General features: G+C 45.3%; 1 protein-coding gene across 1 annotated transcript in view; it reads right to left on the minus strand.

Moving 5' to 3' along the window:
- FRMPD3 (FERM and PDZ domain containing 3) overlaps positions 1–8,900 on the minus strand; it is a 75,569-nt gene extending 66,669 nt beyond the window's left edge. Inside the window, 2 exon segments of the mRNA XM_031945270.1 lie at positions 872–962; positions 8,814–8,900. The gene's annotated coding sequence lies outside the window, so the exon portion shown is untranslated.
- Between the last annotated feature and the right edge of the window lie 6,780 nt (positions 8,901–15,680).

Genomic DNA, 15,680 nt, shown 5'->3' on the forward strand with positions numbered 1-15,680 from the left:
AGTGAGGAAACCTCCAGTCCCGGAGCTGGAGATGCTCTGGCAGGCTGGGGCTGAGAGGCAGGGGCACAGGTACACTGAATGGCAAGGCCCGGGCCTTGGGAAAGGGAAAAACAGCTGGGAGAGTCAGACACAAGATGCCTGGGGCCGAATGAGCATCAGGCCCCCTCCCCTTCAAGCCCTCTCCCACTCTATGGTATTGTGGCAACTCAGACTCCAGTAAAACTTCCAGCATCTGGTCACTTTTGTGGAAGGTCTTAAAGCAGCCTAGTTCCTCCACAGCCCCCGGGCTGCCTGGAAGAGCAATTCATTAAATCAGGGCATGGCAGCATTCTCGTTCTCTCTCTCTCTCTCTCTCTCTCTCTCTCCTTCCCTTCCTCCCTTCTCTCTGTCTGTCTCCCTCCATCCTCTTCCTCTCCCTCTCTCTCCTCTCCTTCTCTCTGTCTCTCTCCTTCCCTCACTCCCTTGTCTCTGTCTCCCTCCCTTTTCCCTCTCCCTCTCCCTCTTCTTCTCCCTTTCCCCCCTCCCTCCCCCTTGTCTCTGTTGTTGCCATCTCCACTAGATTAGACACTAGTCTATAAGCACAGAGAGCATCCTTCCCACTACCACACACACAGCTCCCACCCCACCCCAAGGGAGGCCATTCCAAAGCTCATTTTACCCCAGTCATCTTGGGACTGATTTGGGGCCAAGATGGAGCCAATCCAGCTTCTCTGGTCCCCCTCTCCTCATACTCTTTCCCTTCTCCTTTCCACTTGTCCCACAGGAGGTGGGGGGGAGGAGGGGGAGAAACAGAATTCTTCACATCCAAACCCAAACCCAAACCCCTGAAACTGGTCTATTTATAAGCTGCACAAGAGAGGAGAATACTTACTGTCTGTCCCCTCTTCTAGCTGGGGCCCTGGGGTGGACACTTGACCCTTCTCCTCGGGCTCTGCCAGCAGCAGCGGCGGCAGCAGCAGTGTCTGTGTATGAAGAGAAAGATCATGCTAAGTCTTCGAAAATTTAGCATCTGCTGTGACCAGAATCTTAAAGAAGGAGACGACTGGCTCAGCCCCAACGCTGGGGCTAGGGCAGAGGGAAGGTACATGCAGCAGTCACTTTCTCTCTCTCTCTCTCTCTCTCTCTCTCTCTCTCTCTCTCTCTCTCTCTTTCTCTCTCTCTCTCTTTTTTTTCTCCTCTCCTTCTCTCTCACTCTGTCTCTCTCTCTTCCTCCTTCTCTCCTCTCTCTTTTTATTTTTTCTCCTTCTCTCTGTCTCTCTTTCTCTCTTCCTCCTCTCCTTCTCTCTTTCTTTTTTCCCCCTCTCTCCTTTTCTCTCTCTGTGTCTGTCTCTCTCTCTCTCTCTCTCTCTCTCTCTCTCTCTCTCCCCTCCCTCCATCACCCAGGCCCTGCATCTATCTCAAGAGCCCCAAACACCAACTCCCAGAATAGAGATCTTGCTACATACATGGCAAATTTTCAATCTGGAAACAGTCGTATATGAAACCAATAAATGTGGGTTTGAGTTGCAGGTCTAAGGGTTAAGCAGGGATAATATCTGTCTCTTTGTGCTCACCCCCAACACAGAGCTGGTTACATACTATTGTTGCTGGATAATTTCAAAGTAAAGCTTGAGAGCCAGTGTCCAATTAACACAGGAGTTCCCCCAGACAGCAGATCCAGGTTCAAGGTACTCTGGGGTTCCCATCCACTCAAAATCAGAGCTCATGATCCCCCATGTATGTTTCCTTGTCCAAGTCAGCTAAGGATCGTAATTCTTCAAAGCAAAACTTAATCACCCTAGATTCTTCACGCCTCCCCCTGGCTCATCTGTGAGCATTCCACTTCCACACTTTATGTCACATTGGTCACCTTCCCTCCAGTCACACAACTGCCACCCTTGTGGACTCCTCCTTCACTTCTCAAAGCCTCAGTCACCTCATCTGTAAAATAGAGATGCTCTTCCTACCTCCTGCCTCATGAGACTCTTCTGAGCCCTGCACACAAAGTACCTTGAGCTTTGCAAGATGCAAGACCCCAGAAAAAACCCTGTTATATTTCAGTTATATGGACATGACAGGTGATGACTTGGTCTATGATACAGGATGCTGGATAGTTGATGTGGGGACATTTCAATTCATTATAAGAAACTGAGACCTGGGGAGGATGTGGAGGCCGGGGTGTCACGGCCTCTCAGAAGTCCCGGGCAAGCCTCGAAGACCAGGTGCGGGCAAAATGGCGATCCAGCTTCGTAGAGAAGATTTCTATGCCTTTAGTACCTTGCGCTGATGAAATTACAAAATAATAATGACAAGGAGGAGGATGATAACAATACAGAAAAAAACAGGAGCTGCTTTGGATCGGAAAATGTCTCCATAGGTGTAGCACGGATGGATGATCATTTGGGGTTTGGGATGGGGAAGGGGGTTGGAGGCGATCAAGAATAAGTGACTTGCCCAGGATCATATAGCTTAGACACCCTTAAGTCAAATGACCCCATTTTACAAGGGGTTGGCTTATTGGCGTCCGAGGTCCCTTTCAGCTCACTTCCCCTTCTTGGGCCTCAGTTTTCTCCGTTATAAAATTAGGGCGGATTAGCTGGCCTTCCTTCCAAGCCTCTTTCAGCTTGAAATCTATGACCTTCCCTAGAGAAATGGGAGGTATCCTTGCCTAGGCATTAAGCCCCTGGCTGGAAAGCTAGCCTTGGCTCTGTGACTGTACATCATCTAATCTTCCTAAGCCTCCTTTTTCTCAAGTGGGGACAATAATCCCCTCCCTGCCCAAATACTAGGGCTGTTGGGAGGATCAAGCAAGAGGATGGATGGGAAGATGCCTTGAAAAGCACAAAGTCATGAAACAAATGGCAGTGATTTTTTCTGACTTGGGAGGATCTCTCTCTTGTCCTGGAGACAGAGCTCGGAAGAAATACTGACAGGGTATTAGGTGGCTGAGCTAATAAGTCAGGATTCAATTTTCAGGCTATTTTATTTTTGCTTTTTTATGCCTGCATCCCCCCCCTCCGAATGCCCAGCACGGCACATAGGTAAGCATATGGATAGGCTCTACTTCTGCGGTGATGAATGGCTACTCCCCCAAATCCTACTCTCAACTTGGAAGTTGACCCCCAATCCCGAGCAATAGATGTGACCTCCATCTGTCTGAGCAAAAACTGCTCTATTCAAGGGGACACCCCTTCAACGTTATGGCTTTGGGGCTTAGGAATCAACATGACCAAGACAGCCACAACCTGGGGGCGGGGGACCCATCTTCAAAAAATTCCAAATGACCCTTGCTCTCTCCCACAGTCCTGCCCTACCGTCGTGGGCAGAACTTGGAGCTGGAAGGAGTAAAAAAGTGATGGTGAAGGTCAAGACCCAAGGGCTATCCCAGTGGCTCATAGGTGGTAGACCTGGGAGGGGGAGGGTTTAAGAAGGAAGCGGCACATGAACGAAGTCTTTAAGAAACTAAAGATTACAAGAGGTAGAGGTGAGCACGGAGTACATTCCAGACAAAAGTTGATGTTCAGTTGTTTTTCAATCATGTCCTACTGTTAGTGACCCCATTGGGGTTTTTTTGGGCAGAGATGCTGGAGTGCTTTGCCATTTCTTTCTCTACCTCATTTTACAGGTGAGGAAACGGAGGCGAACAAAGCTAAATAACTTGCCTAGGTTAATGTCTGAGCCCAGATTGGAACTCAAAATAAGTAGTCTTCCTGACTCCATACCTGGAGCTCTATTCACTGCAGCGCTACCTAGTGGCCAGCTAGTATAAGTCCCCTACTTCCATTTCCCATGGCTTACATTGCATTGGTCACTTGTACTCAGCTCTTTCCAACTCACTGCCACAAGTTCACATAAAACATGGCGACCCAATTACCAAGCTGTGTCCCTATCAATCAAAGAATTCTCAAGATGGAAGCAGGAATACTCAGTATTCGGGATGGATGACACTCTCCCTTAGGGGCACAGGATTTTAGAGTAGAAGACACCTTCAGAATCACCTAGTCTAAGCCTTTTGATGCATAAGGAAAATGAAGTTCAGACAAGTCTGTTCCTATTGAGCAGGGATTATTTAACCATCCGGATCTATAGCATCAGTGCCTAGCATGGTGCCTGGCATACAGTAAGCACTTAATAAATACTTTTTGATCAAGTGATTGACTGACTTGTCCAAAGTCACATAGCTACTGAGCAGAGGCCCTGAAATCTGAAGTCGGGCACACATGGCTCCCGGCTTGCCTTCAATCTTTATGATGAGGATCTGCTTGTTCCTTACTGTAAACACCTGAAAGCCGAATTGTGGCACAAAAACAGCAAACTTGAACTCAAAGAATTCTGGGTTCAAACCTCAGATCTACCAGTCGTGTGATCTTGAACAAACTATTTCACCTTCTCCATCTATAAAATGGAGCAGAGACAGCTCTGAGCCATCCTCACTCCCTCCCCGAGTTCTCCATGATAAGGCCGGGCTACACAGCCCTTCTGCTCTGCTATTTGCAACTCCGAGGGCATCGATTTCAAATGGCAAATGAGGAGGTGAGAAGAGGTGGGCTCTCCGAGCTCCTTTCAACTCTGTGCTTTAAAGCGGCTCAGATCTTGGCAAGGGGGAGGAAGGCCAAGCGGAACCAGAACATGCTGTGATTCCCTGAGCCCTGAGTGTATTAACTTGCAGGTGTTTGTAAAATGTTGCTTTATAATATTTGGGCTTTGCTTTTTGTGTGTATATCTTTCCCGCTGCTTCTACTTTCTCACCACCCACTCCCTCTCCCCTTAACTCGACAAGAAGAATGCTTTGGATTTGTAGAGTGTTTTGTGCCTTTTCCTAATGCTCTGAACTAAAGCTACATGAGTTTGCTTCCTCCCCCAGTAGCACTTTAGGAAGCAGGGCAGGTATCTACCCCAGGGTGGGAGGGCGGGTGCTTTGCCAAGGTCAGTGACAGGTCCAAATGGCTATACCCGGGCATCAACACTTCTGATTTCCCTGAAACAGCGCCCCCTTTTGGCCAAATTTTCAAAGGGTAAAGGTGCTGGTTCTCTTGAGGCCCTTACCTCATGTTGCAAAGTTGACTGACTTTTAGGGTTTATGTGCTTCTGGGTATGGGTCTGATTTTTACACAGTGCTTGGCACATAGTAGGTGGCTAATGAATGAAATTATGGGGAGGGCCAGAGAACATTTGCAAAAATGAAAGAGTCCTGGGATCGGAAGCCCACTGGTCAGCGATGCCGGGCAAACCTCAAATCTAATCTCTCTGAAGAATAAGAGATCTCTGTACAATGAGAACTGGAGTGATGCTGGCTTTCCAGTTTGATTCAATAACCCCACTCACCTAGAGCGTGCCTGGCCCATAGAATGTCCCCAATAAATGCTGCTGATTGACTGAGAGGTCCTACAATCCCAAATGGAAGATTCCGACAGTTTCCCACCCATTTTCCTATTCGAGGCCAGGCCAAAGCTAACTCAATTCAATTCAATTCAGCAAGGAATGATTCGATTCTGACTCTGCAACCTATGGGGCCGGGCTGCAACACTTCCCCTCGAGAAACTTATATTCTATCGAAGACAAACAGGTACATGGAAAATTCAATTCAAAACACATGTAAGGTCATTTCCTAAATGCAAAGGATTTCTCTAATCCAAATGAAAGGGGCACCAGTATGCGAGACCTCAGGACCATCTAAACCGATCCCTGCATTTTACATCAAGCGACCCGACTCCCTGGCAATTGAGGTGACTCACCCAGGAGTGAAGAATCACATCAGAGCTTATCTAGCCCAAGCCTCTCATTTTTTTATTTTTATTATAGCTTTTTATTCACAAGTTATATCCACAGGTAATTTTACAGCATTGACAATTGCCAAACCTTTTGTTCTGATTTTTCCCCTCCTTCTCCCCACCCCCTCCCCCAGATGGCAGGTTGACCAATACATGTTAAATATGTTAAAGTAGAAATTAAATACAATATATGTATACATGTCCAAACAGTTATTTTGCTGCACAAAAAGAATTGGACTTTGAAATAGTGTACAATTAACCTGTGAAGGAAATCCAAAATGCAGGCGGAAAAAAATAGAGGGATTCCAATTCTCTCATTTTACAGAGGAAGAAACTGAGGCCTAGGGTCAAACACAAGCAATAAGTTCCAGATGTAATTGGAATCCAGGTCCTCCAGGTCACTCCTAGGTAGTGGGTCTCCTACACTGGTGGCTTCCAAGCAAAAGCTAGACAACCATAAGTACAAGATGTTTAGAATTTGATGGCCACTGAGTGCCTCCCCAACTGGAAATTTTGCGATCTTCTTTTAGGGGCTGCAATAATCCAAATGATCTCCCCTCTCCTCTGCTCAAGTCCTTTTCCATTAGGTCTTTCGCAGGCTGAGGTCCCCCCTTTCAGGTTTGCAAAGCATTTTACATGGAATTATCACATGGTGATGTAGCTATTGTTATCCCCATTTTTCAGATGATGAAAATTTAGGTAGCATTGTCAAATGACTCGCCCAGGATCACACAGCTAGTGAGCACAGGAGGCAAGATTCAAACTGTACTCTTCCTGATTTCAAGTCCAACCTCTGTCCATGATGCCATTTAATTGCCATTCCAAGGCCAAGTGAGACTGTCAGAAAAGCCTGGCAGACTATTCCCAAGCAACTCCTGTGTCTCAGGAGAGCAAGCACTTCCTGCCCTAAGCTGGAGCTTTGCCAGAAAATGATTGAATCACTGGCCTTCTCTCCGGTTCTGTTAACCCCCACCCTAAGTGTCAGGATCTTCCAGGAGACAAAAGTAAAATCCCAGGAGCCCTTGGAAGGGCTAACCCCAAGCCCTGCCCCCCACATGTATGTCCACACGCCGCCGCCACACAGCTGCTGCCCATTGTCTTGCTCGGGGGCCCACATGGGATCCACCAAGCTGCAAATTAACCTCCGAGTGAACAGATTAACAGTATTCATGGTAACTTACATGCCAACTTTCATAGCAAGAGACTCTGAACATTCCAATTGCATAATAATTTAAGGATTTTCAAGTCCCTGGCAGTAATTAACCTGATAAGCTCAGGCAAATTGGCCCCAATTTCACACTGTCACCGCAGACTGGGAGATCCACTGTATTTGCCCAGAGGTATCTCTTCCCATTCCACATACTGGCTTGAGATAGCAACGATGACAGATGTCAGTCTCCATTTATTTATGCAAATGCGGCCCCAGTGGAAGAAATCAACATTAGGCCAGGAAAGGGAATGGACATTTACAAACAGTCCTCCTGCCAGTTAACTGGAATGGAGTCCGAGTGGGATGGACCAGCTTTTTCCGAAAAGGAGGAAAAATCATGCAATAGGCCTTGGGAGACCTTCATCCGGCCTTAACCAAAGATTAGGGGAAGTTGGATGAGCCCTTTACTAGCTCTGGGCCTAAATGTCCACATTTATGAAATCAAGGGGTTTCCAGCAGCACCGGATCTCAGACTATTCTACAAAGCAACGATTATCAGAACAATTTTAAAAAGCAAGAAGTTCCTCAGTGGTTAAATACACAACACATCCAAGCAAAAGAACCGGTAGCCTAGTGTTTGATATCCCAAAGGACTCCACTTACTGGGTTAAGAACTCATGCGTTGCCAAAAATCTCTCCTAAAAATGGACATGAGTCTGGCAGAAAGTGGATTCAGACCAACATTTCACACCATATATTCAAATTAATACATGATCTAGACAGAAAAGGTTCAAATTAGAGGTGCAAGAAAGAAATTCTCTTTCACCTCTAGGTTGAGGAGAAGTTTAGGGATAAACAGGATTACACGACATAAAATGAATAATAATGACTGCAGCTCCAAATCAAGGCAGTTAATATTAGAAGAGAACAATTAAAAACTAGGGCCGGGGGAGAAATTCTTGCAGCAAATTTCTCTGATAAAAGCTTCATTTCCAAGATATATAAGGTACTGATTCAAATTTATAATAAGAGCCATTCCCCAGTTTACACATGGTTAAATGATATGAACAGATGGTTCTCCAGGAAGAAATCCAAGCAATCTATACCCCTACAGGAAAAAAAAAGTTCCAAGTCACTGATAATTAGAAAAATGGAAACTAAGGCAATTCTTTGGCTTCATCTCACAGCCATTAGGTTGGAGAGGATGCTTGATACTTAGGCTATTTCTCTGCAATACCTCTCTTGAGTTTATCTCCTGGGCAGCCTTCAATTAATTCCACTAAATTCAACAAACACCTATTAATTGCCTGGTACACCTGGACTACAGAAACACTTGCTGTACCAGTCTTGCCTGGCATCTGTTGCTAGTCCAGGCCGTGCCCCCTTCACAGAAAAAGGGGACACACAAAAGCCAACACCTCCCTGGAGGAGACGGCCTGGCTAGGGAAACGCTGCGGACAGGCTGGCAAAGACCCCTTCTCCATCAGAACACAAGAGGCTTCGGGCCTGGGACACACGCATATGTAGGAGAATAAACAAAGAGTGGCTCAGACATTCTGTTCAGGCATAGCAATCGCTAACCTCTTGACACAACATCATCATGGCCTCCCTCTTCAGAATTCTCCTCGGCCGAGGCCTCGGGCAACTTAAAGCACAGGCCAGTGCAAAAACGCATTTCCAGACACACCTACAAAAAAGTGGAAACTAAGTGAGGGTACCTCATCCGTTAGGGAATGATGGAAAAAATGACGGTGCTAGAATGTCACAAAATGGCATTAAACCGTAGGAAATGATGAAAAAGAGGAATGCGGAGAAGCTCGGGAAAACTTTCATGAACTGACGCAAAATCGGGAAAATATACGATCATTTCAACAATCAGAGAGGGAATGATCAACAACAACATAGAAACTTACAGATAGTGGGGTTTCTCTTCAGGTACGGGTTGGACTAGATGGCCGCTGAAATTCTGAAATTCTTCCAACACTGAAATTTTGTGATTCTGTGAAATAAAAAGAACAAACAAGCAATGAGTACAACAATATAAACAGAAACCACAATGGTCATGACAGAAACCCAAAATTGAATGTCATTTAATCATAATTACCAAGAAATTTGATCCCAAGAAAGATAAGAGAAAATCTACCTTCACCCTATCCCACTTTGTAGAAATGGAGGTCTATGGGTATAGAATCCTACATCCATTGTCAGATTCTCTATTTTGGGTTATAAGGAAGAGGAAGGTTATACTGGGTAACACATAAACAAAATCTACCAATCAGTGCTCTTTTAAAAAATGGTGTGCTATCTCAGTGTTTCTCAAAGAGAACTGAGGTCCCTTTAGCTTAAATCCTACTTCCTTCCAAGAGCAGATGGAGGCTATATACACGAGGAAGGGCTCACTGCCTAACCCTGCCTCAACTGTCAGCTGCCTAGTAGACTATTAGGTTTCTGACAATACTGTCTGCTGCCAAAAGAAAGCTGAGGAAATCTGGCTAGGACATGGGTCTCCAGTCACTGAGGATACCCTCCAAGTCCTCAATCCAGTTCTGAGCTTTGGTGATGGTACAGATGGGTTCTAGAACCATTTTCTAGAACTCAGATTTCTGAGGAACAAACTATTTTCTCTATTCCCTTTAACGATAAAAGCAGAAACTGTTTTTCTGCGAAAAATCCTGGCCTCGAGATATAATTTCTGAACACAATTTAAAAACACACTTGAAGAATATGCATTTAAAGGCAAAAAAATGCCAATTTTCTGATAAAATGGCTTATGAAATCTGAATGCAAAATGGCTACCCTGGGTCATTTTGATGTTTGGCCTGAAAGAAAAACAATCATGGCTCCACCAAACAGAACACCCTGGGCTTCCATTAAATCACCTTTTAGATTTTCTTCCTCCTTCTTTTCCCCCCAAAACTACTTTGCTTAGTCTGTTTCTAAGGAATCAATGGAAACTGATGGAAAACCACACACACACACACACACACACACACACACACACACACACACACCCCAAACCAAAGAAATCAAAAAGTAAGGAAAGACAAAAAGCACAGTCATTGATTCAAAATCCAACAGTTTTCTAAGCCTGTGAATTGCAGGAATATGAAGTTAGAGGTAAAAGTGATCTCAAAGACTCATCTAGTCCAACCCTGAATTTTTCAGAGTAGGAAACTGAGGCTGAGGGATGACTTGTCCAAGGTCTCCCATAGGGTGATGGCTAGCTAGAAGGGCTCTCAAAGACCATCAAATTCAACTCTCCCATTTTGCAGAGGAGGAAACTGAGATCCAGGGAAGTAGTAAATGGCAGATGTGAGATTCAAATTCTGGGCCTCCAACTGTGATGATGTTCTCTTCACTAAATCATGTTGTTAGGTTATTTTGAACAAGGGGCCCTCTGTAAGGAGCCTGAGTTCAAATGTGACCTTAGTCACTTCCTAAGCTATATGACCCCGAGCAAGTCACTGAACCTCTCAGCCTTAGTTTTCCAACCTTGTGAAGATCAAATGAGATTATTTAAACAAAATCCATTGCAACATAGTTGTTGCTGTTCAGTTGTTTCAGTCGTGTATGATACTCCGTGAACACATTTGGGGTTTTCTTGGCAGAGATCCTGGAATGGTTCGCCATTTCCTTCATTTCATTTGTCAGATGAGAAAACTGAGGCAAACAGGATCAAGTGACCTCTTCAGGGTGCTTAAGTAGAGAGTGTCTGAGGCCAAATTTGAACTTGTATCTTCCTGACTCCAGCATGGGCAATCTATCCATGGCACCACCTAGCTGCCCCTGGGAACATAGCCAGCATTTGCTGGCTAGTAGCGACTATTACCTCAATAGCATCATCATATGCTCTGGAGGAGTGGGGGGCCAGTGCATATATATGATGATGCTATTGAGGTAATAGTCGCTATTACTGTATCATCTCCTACAGCAGGAGGCTGTCCAGTAGGGCAATGCCGCAAGCTACCATAACCTACCATCCTGAATCAGATTGCCCCAGGACCAGTTGTCATCTCTATACCCCACCCCTCAATGCCATCGATCCCACTCAGCAGGCTGCTGAAAAGTCCAGGGAACAAAAGACTGTTGGTCTCAGTCTGGGCCCTTCTTGGCTTTGCATCCTGAGCCTCTGAATAAACCAGAGGGAACTGACTAGAAGCAGGACTCCTGTTCATAAGGAGATAAATATTGTTCCTCTCGACATTATCCCTTGAAACCAAACAGATCCATTCAATCATTCAATCGACAAGCATTTATTAAATGCCTCCGAGTGCCAGGTACTTACCAAGTGTTTCTATCTGGAGCTTCATATCAAAACAATTGCATTTGTAAACCAGTTAACTTAGCCGATCTCATTTAGGCCAAATACTCATTTAGGGATTAAAAAATTTCTAAGCATCTCACCCTTAAATACATATATGCTTTTATTCCATTTTAAAACAAGATAATAAAAACAAGAGGCAGTTTAAGATAGTGAATTGATCCAGAGAGCTAGCCACAGAGTGAGGAAGACTTAAGTTGGAGATCAGCCCCTGATATACTTGCTTGTACAACCTTAGCCAGTGCACCTCAGGCTACTTTCTAAAGTCTCTAAAGTGCCCAGGTGCATATCTGCTTTAGTCAAGGGAGTTTGTTCCCTGGGAGTTCCCAATACCAGTGGAACCATAAACCTGGTCCAATAAACAAACAAAACTAACTTTTAAAAAAATCAATGCAAGTCTCTTTTATAACTAATTTTATCTCTTAAGTTTTAATCAAGTGATCTGGTACTCAGAGAATGAAAGAGGACCCATGGGTTTGAAACAGGGCTGATTTTTTTTAAAGGAAGAGAATAGAGTCTGTAACTTACCAGTCACTGACTTGGAGTTTCAATCATGAGCAAAATTCTCCAACTTATTACTAAAGGGATGACTAGTGAACATCTAGAAAAGGAAATAAGGATTACCAAGTGCCAGTCTGGCTTCATCAGAAGCAGGTCATGCCAGACTAACCTCATTTCCTTTTTTGACAGGGTTACTAAACTGGTAGAATGGAGGAAATGTGGTAGATATAGGTTACCTACATTTCTCAGAAATATGACACGTCGCATATTTTTCTTGTGGAAACAAGTACCGGGACAAAAAAATAAGCCCACAAAAAGATGGGCTTTTCTGTATAGAAAAAGAGCTAGCATTTAAATCGGGCTTTAAGGTTAGCATTTCTATAGCAATCTCAACTTGATCCTCACAGCAATCCTGGGAGACTACAGTTATCCTCATTTCACAAATAAGGAAACTGAGGTGAAGAGAGGTAAAAGTGACTTGCCTGGGATTATATAGCTAAGTAAGTGTCCCAGATGGGAATTTTAAACTGGGGTCTTCCAGCTTCCAAGTCCGGCATTCTATTCACCACATCACTTAGCTGCCTTATGAAAACCCAGCAGGAAGAATTAGAAAAAGAAATGCAATTCAAAAGTACTGCAAAATATAGAAAACATCCAGGAGTCCACTTAGCAAGACATACTCAGGACACTGCAGAGAAACAAAACAAGACTGAAATAACCAAAGAGATATCGATTGTTCATGTGTAGGCCCTGCTACTATAATCAAAATGACACCGCTACCTAAAACTAATTTACAGATTTAGTGCCATACTAAAGTACCACAGGGTTATTTTACAGAACTAGATAAAACAACAATTCTCCTGGTGGGAGAAAAAGGTTAAGAATCTTGAGGAAAATGATAGGGGGATAATGAAGAATAAAAGGTGTCTGTAAGTACTACATCTCCAACAATAACAGTAATCAGAAAAACTCTTTGATATTGATTAAACAGAGAAAAGTTAATCAATAGAACAGATTAGGTAACCAAGATCAGAAACAAGTGAACATAATAGCAGTGTTCAGTGTACTTGGGTATAGCAACTACTGGGGTGAGGGGTCCCTTTCAATAAAAACAGTTGGAAACACTGCATGGTATTTCGGCAGAAATTAGGTTTAAAGCAACACCACATACCGGGATGACCTCTACGTGGATATGCGGCCTAGACACGAACGGTCACATCAGAAATAAATTAGAGGAGTAAGAAAAAAAAACACCTTTCAGATCTCTGAACATGGAAAATTCTTAACGTGGTCACAGATCATCATACAAGATAAACTAGACCCTCCCAATAACATCAAATTGAAAAGCTTTTATACAAGCAAAATCAATACGGTTAGAATTAAAAGACAGGGAACTGGGAAACATATTAGCAGAAAAATTATCTGATAAAGGTCTGATATCCAAGACATATGGGGAATTAATTCAAATAAATGAAGAGCAAGGTCTAGTCTGCAACAGATAAGTGGCCAAAGGATATTAACAGGAAGTTTTCAAAAGAAATAAGCAATATCTAATCAAGAACTCCCAGGTAAGCTGTAAAGTGAAATTCATCATTCGGGGGTCTTTTTGCTCTCACATGCTGATAGCCCAGAGCTCTGCAAAAGGAGCCGTGAAGCTCGGGAACGATGCTGAAGAAGATGGCACTAGCAAACATCTTGGAAGACTAGTAGGTAGACATATCTGGGCCTATGAGTCCTTTGTAAGTGTCTTGGAACCCCTTCTGCCTCCTGTGGTTGCCTACCTCTGGCTCTGATTAATTTAATGGCTATGATAACTGGAAGCATTTAAGTGAATGCTTTGGGTCTTTTTGGAAATGGCACGCAGGGAAATCTGAGGTCCTTCTCCCAGCAAGGGCCCTGACTCACATGCAGGCTCCCCTTTTTATGCTTCTCTGAATGGTATGAACCCCTGCCAGCCAGCCAGCTAACTGCCTAAATGCTCATTCCATCATTCACAAGGCACCAGTCAGCATTTAGCTGCAGTTCAACTGCAGCCACAGGAGACAAGGGAGGGCACGAGGTGGCAGCTGCCAATTCTGCCTTTTTTGAGCCTGGAGACAGGCAGATCATGAGCCTGTCAAGTCTCCTGAGGCTCCGTGGAGCAAATGAGCGACGTTCAATGGGAAGACCAGGAGGATAGACGGAGTCAAAGTAGCCTCGGCACCCTACCCTTCCACTCCACTCAAAGTAACCCTCCAACCCAGTACCACCTTTCAAGCCTCGGGGCAACAAGCTAGAGCAGAGTTGAACAATCTCTAGCTTGTTCTTAACCTTTTCTGTGTCAGTGACCTGTTCCCTCCCCCCCTGGATATTCTAGTGAAGATGGAGCATCCCTTCTAGGAGTGTTTTCAAACTATACACACACACACACACACACACACACACACACACACCCCACACATAGGCACACCCACACCCATTCATATGTGTATGTGTCACATACTGGGTTGTTTTTTATTTTAAAGAAACAACTTCCCAGCCCCCCAAGTAAAGAACTTCAGGCCTAAACCAAGGGCCAAGAGGCCTGGTTTGTGGATTTGCTCATAAACCTGCAGCATGACCTCAGCTAAGTCACTGGCCTCTTGATTTTCAGCTTCTTCAGCTAGAAAAGATGGACAATAATTCCTACCATTGCTAAACCGGTGACCCCACAATCACATGGCTACGAAGCATCTGAACTGGAATTCAAATCTAGGTCTTCTGGATTCAACTCTGGTCCAGCCCTGTCTCTCCACTGTGCTGATGGGACCTTGGGAGACAAAAGTGAGTAGAAGGCAGGGACGTGGCTCCACATCCGTGCCGGGTGCTCCCAGGGAGGGCCTGGACACATGATATCTGTCTCCCTGTTGGCAGGATTTGGGAAGTTTGCCGGCAGCTTGGAAATGAAGCCATCGGCTCAGGGCGCCCAGACCCTCCCGGGGCCGAGAGCTGCCCACCCTTCGGCTAGCTCGGGAACAGCCACCTTGGCCGTGCATTGCAGCAGAAGTGCCGAGAGCAGCCCTCTGCAGAGGAGTGTTTGGGCTTCCCTGGAGTCTCAGGGAGCCGCTGCGGGCTTCATTTGCATCTTCTCTCTCTTGGCAAGGCTCAGCCTGATGTCCACATGAATCATCGAGGAGTCTTATCCCAATAGAAAGACAGAGAAAGCCAAGGAGATAGGGAGAAGGCCTGCAGGATTCATGGGGGCAGATCGGCCGGCACACCACAGGAGCTGGCCACAAGGGATTCTCTAGCTAGTGAACCCCCAGAAGCCACCTCTTCGACCTCCTTTCTCCAGTCCTGCTCCTCAGCCCTAGCCTGGGTCATGTTGCTAAGGCACAGTCCAGGGCATATCCTTCTCTAAGAGTAGCAGTCACAATGAGTGAGGGGGAAACCAAGCTCAAGGAAGTGAAATGACTGAAGTGAGAAAGGTCACACATAGAGGAAGCATCAAAGTATGGCTCTGAAGCCAGTGCTTTTCTCCAAGTCTGCGCCACCGCTGTAAATGGCTGAATATTTTTCTCCAGCAGTGGGAAGAGAGCCTAGAATTTTATTATGCCTTATCCAAGGTCCAGTCAGAGGAATTAATTAGGAAGTTTTTATTAAGCACCTACAATATGCCGGACCCTGTACTGGTTACGGAAACAAGAGTACTCTCAGGGAAGTAAGGGCAGAGCCAGGCCCAAAGTGGCAAGGGCGGAGGAGGCAGAGGCCCCCCAGCAGCCTCCACCCCACTCACTTTGTTGCTGCAGTACCAGAAGAGAAGCCACGGGGAAGAGAGAGTCTGGAGGTCCCAGGCAGTGCCCTTGAATCCCAGGGCAAGCATAACAATTGGACATTAGCTAATCAACATCCCTTTGCCCGAGATTTAGCCGAAGCCTGACAAAATGCTGGGCCAGGATTTGGCACCGAAGCCCCTCAGCGAGCATGGCCACAGCAGATA

Source organism: Sarcophilus harrisii, chromosome X (assembly GCF_902635505.1).
Source record: "Sarcophilus harrisii chromosome X, mSarHar1.11, whole genome shotgun sequence".
In the NCBI taxonomy this organism is placed as follows: Eukaryota; Metazoa; Chordata; class Mammalia; order Dasyuromorphia; family Dasyuridae; genus Sarcophilus; species Sarcophilus harrisii.